This window comes from Fukomys damarensis, unplaced genomic scaffold, assembly GCF_012274545.1.
Source record: "Fukomys damarensis isolate Sample0158 unplaced genomic scaffold, DMR_v1.0_HiC HiC_scaffold_1, whole genome shotgun sequence".
In the NCBI taxonomy this organism is placed as follows: domain Eukaryota; kingdom Metazoa; phylum Chordata; class Mammalia; order Rodentia; family Bathyergidae; genus Fukomys; species Fukomys damarensis.
Window position 1 is genome coordinate 49,842,087 of NW_022900913.1, and position 4,283 is coordinate 49,846,369.

Here is a 4,283-nt window from a genome sequence, read left to right on the forward strand (position 1 = left end):
AATCCATAAAACAGATTCAAACAGATATCCAGGAGATTAAACACTCTATTGAAAGTGTACACAACAGAATAAAAGTATGCGAAGATAGGCTCTCAGATATAGAAGATAAGATTGCAGTCATTGACCATGAAAAGAGAGGTCTCTTAAAAACAGTAAGAGATCATGAGAAATCAATCCAACAACTCCTAGAAGATGCAAAGAAGAATAACATAAGACTAATAGGAATCCATGAAGTAGCAGGAGAAAATGCAAATGACTTTAAAAAGCTGTTCGCAGAATTAATGACAGAAAACTTCCCAAAAAGAGGGGAAGAATTTGACATTCAGATAACTGAGGCATATAGGACCCCAACTAGCTACAATAAAAAAAAAATCTCCATCTAGACATATAATAATCAAGATCCCAGAAACCCAACAGAAGAACAGAATACTACAAGCAGTAAGAGAAAAGAAACAAATCACATACAAAGGAAAGCAAGCCCATCAGAATCACAGCAGATTTTTCAACACAAACCCTTGGGGCAAGGAGAGCCTGGAATGAGATATTTCAAGTACTAAAAGAGAACAACCTCCAACCTAGACTGATGTATCCAGCAAAATTCTCTTTCAAAATGGATGGGGAAATAAGACACTTCCACGACAAAGAACACCTGAGAAACTACATGAATACCAAGCCAGCACAGCAAGCAATTCTAAACAAGGTCCTAGATAAAGACAATGAAGGCAACCACACCATGAGGCCCAACAGAGCAAATCAAACAGGCAAGGCAAGAAATTAAAAGGAGAAGGTGAAAAAGTAAAAAGAGTCAACAAAAGGCCAATAACATGTCAATAATAAGTCAATACATATCAGTTATAACCAGCAATGTCAATGGCCTCAACTCACCAATCAAGAGAAACAGACTGGCAAAATGGAATAAGAAGCAAAATCCAATAATATGTTGTATACAAGAAACACACCTAGTGCAAAAAGAAGCCCATAGACTGAAAGTGAAAAGATAGAAAACAATTCTCCATGTGACAGGAGCCCAGAAAAAAACAGGGGTAGCAATCTTATTTGCAGACAAAGTAAATTTCAAACCAAAACTGAATCTAGTATTATTGATGTAGGACAGTACTGTATCATACCTCTATGAATGTAAAATATCTAGTACCTGCTTTATGATACATAGTAGGGACCGTGCTTTATCAGAGCTACATTTAATGATATTACTCTAGAATGTTCTCTTTCCAGATGATGATTAAGAGGCTAATAGAAAAAATGGTGCCAGGTACCACAACAGCAACAGAACTTTGCTGTTGTCTGGATGTTATTCTTTTCTTTGTTTTTTTTTTTTAATGGAATGTGCTAAATGTCTATAATTTTGTTCAGATGACTGCAGAACCTGGAAAAGCTGTTGCTGCTATTGATGCATAACATACTATTATTAGTCTTTATACACACACACACACACACACACATATATATAAATTGAATTTTGGGAAACTTTAACGGTGCTGCCAACTTTGGAAAAAGTCATCCCAATTTACTGTGTTAACTTGGCATTGTACAGAAATGGACAACCATATTGGTCTAGAAATGTTAATTTATTTTTATTTTTATTTTTTATTTTTTTTCCATGTGTACAGGGGTAACACATTGTACTAAATATGTAAGGTCATATCTACATGGGTTTGATTACAGAAACTAATAAAGTATTCTCTAAATAACGAAAAAAAGGATAAGATAAGACTATAAGAGCGAGAAGCAATTTAAATATGTTCAGGGACCATTTTCATCTCCAGAATTAAGGATTATTTTGATGTTACATCATTGCCTTTTCTCTTTTACTTTCCTTTTTAGTTTTATTTTAGGATTCCCTATTTTTAATGTTCATACAGAGATTTCTTTAACTGAAATACCAAGTAGTTTCTGTGGTGTGAAAAACTATAATAGTACACAGGATCCTAAAGAGATAATTAATAATGTGAAATAGGGAGTAAAAGGCTAAAGGTGTAGGGAAAGTGGGAAGAGTGGGGGAAAGGTAATAAGGGAGAGGAAAAAAAATATGAGAAACTGAAAAAATGGAAATAAAGTGTTTGTAAATGGGGAGGGGAGGAGGGTGAAGGGAGGGCAGGGACAAGGGGAAAAAATGAGAATCAAGACCTATTATGTAAAGGTACAGAATCCCAATGATGAATGTAATTGTAATGTACCAATAAACTCAATAAAAAGAAAAAAAAAGAAAGGAAATGAGAAATGTTATACATACATGTACCAACTTCCTGTGATGAATATAATCATAATGTACTATTAACATGTACCATAAAAAAAAAAAAACATTTAGTCACATAAAAAAGGAAAAGTGATTCCAGGCAGAAAACAAAATATTCAAAAGAACAATACAGAAAAGGTATGGCATATGCAGAGAACCATGAAATATTCAAGAGGCTCAAGCATTGAATATTTAGAATGAAATGTTAAAACATGAGTTTGAGATGGAGCCTATTATGAAGTATCTTAAGTGCCAGACCAGATTTTTTTTTCCTGCAAGCAAAAGCAACTTAGAGAATTATTTGCATAGTAGGAAACTTTTTTAAAAGTATGTTTTTGTGTGTATATATAGAGACAGAGATTGAGTTTGCAATCAGTTATAAACCTTGGAGGACAATAGTAGATACTTAAGGTAGAGATTGGAAAATAGGGAGAATATGATTTTATTTTGTACATTTCTGTATAACAAACAATCAGAAAATGTTACAGATACGCTTGTCTCTAATGATAAGAAGAGAAAATTGATAATTAGAATAATACATTTTTGACAAATGTTAAAAATGCACTTTTGTTGAAGAAGAAACTTAGTGGTGTTCCAGCTAAGCCCATTAGGAAAAATATTTGAGGTATAGCCTTATTTTGCATAAATGCACAAGAATCCAGAAAGCTTTGCAGCATGTACAATTAAGTAAAGTACCTATGATTTGTCCTGTTTAGAGGAACATTGTGCCTGATGAAAAAATATGAAAGCTAAAAAAAAAAAGTCCCTAAAACTAATTTAGTGTGTAAACTGAGTGCATTTTTATGCAATGTTGTCAGAGCACCTAAATAAAAAAGACCTGAGATGTCATCAAGCTTACAAAATAAAATGTGTGAATTATTTTGTGCCTTCTTTCATACTTGATAGTATCTATAAATGGAATTGGATCTAAAATTTCCCTTCATTATGATTGATAACAACCTTCAAACAAAATGCTCTAAGCATGGTTTGCCTAAGCATGTTCACTTAGTTCAATTTTAAACAATAAAAACTTAATTTCTGATTGAATGAAGACATGGTAGGATAATGAGAAAAATAATTTATATATGGCTTTATCCACAATGCCACCTGATTCTAATAGATTAATCTTCTTTATGTTATTTTTATAATTGGCTTCCTAGAATATACACTATAGAATAGACTGTAAGCAGAAGGAAGACTTCAGCTGTGGATTACAAACCTTATACCAGCTTATACACAAACTACATAATACAGAATAAAATTTGTTTATATTACAAATTGAAAATAAGAAAGCCAAAATGTATTCAAGGTAAAATTCATCAATTATATTAAATTTTACTTTAATATAGAATTGAATAGAAGTGTTTTTGATAATTTTATCATGTATGCTCACTCAATAGTGTTCACCAAACATAAAATGTTCAGCATGAAAAGTAATCACTTCAGAAATTTTTTAAAAATTAAGTTGTTTTACTTTTATTATTTTCACATTTTGTAAAATTACTATTCTTTCATTTTACCTTTTAAAATTTTTGTGAGTTATTTGTTTTTATTCAGCTATTCTCTAGTACATGTTTGCCATACATAATGATCACAAATTGGTACATGTATAAAACATGATTCCTGGCGATCACCCGGCGGCGTGCGCGCAAGCTCCCGGCCTGTGCGGGAGCTCCCGGCCTGCGCGACAACAGACCAGGAAGGCACTTTTATTATTTTCATTTTGTAAAATTACTATTCTTTCATTTTACCTTTTAAAATTTTTGTGAGTTATTTGTTTTTATTCAGCTATTCTCTAGTACATGTTTGCCATACATAATGATCACAAATTGGTACATGTATAAAACATATTTCCTGGCGATCACCCGGCGGCGTGCGCGCAAGCTCCCGGCCTGTGCGGGAGCTCCCGGCCTGCGCGACAACAGACCAGGAAGGCCCCAAAGACCCCAGAGGGGGTTTCTTCAGCTGCCTGCCTGCCTGCCTGCCTGCAATCACCCGGTGGTGTGCGCGCGAGCTCCCGGCCTGCGCG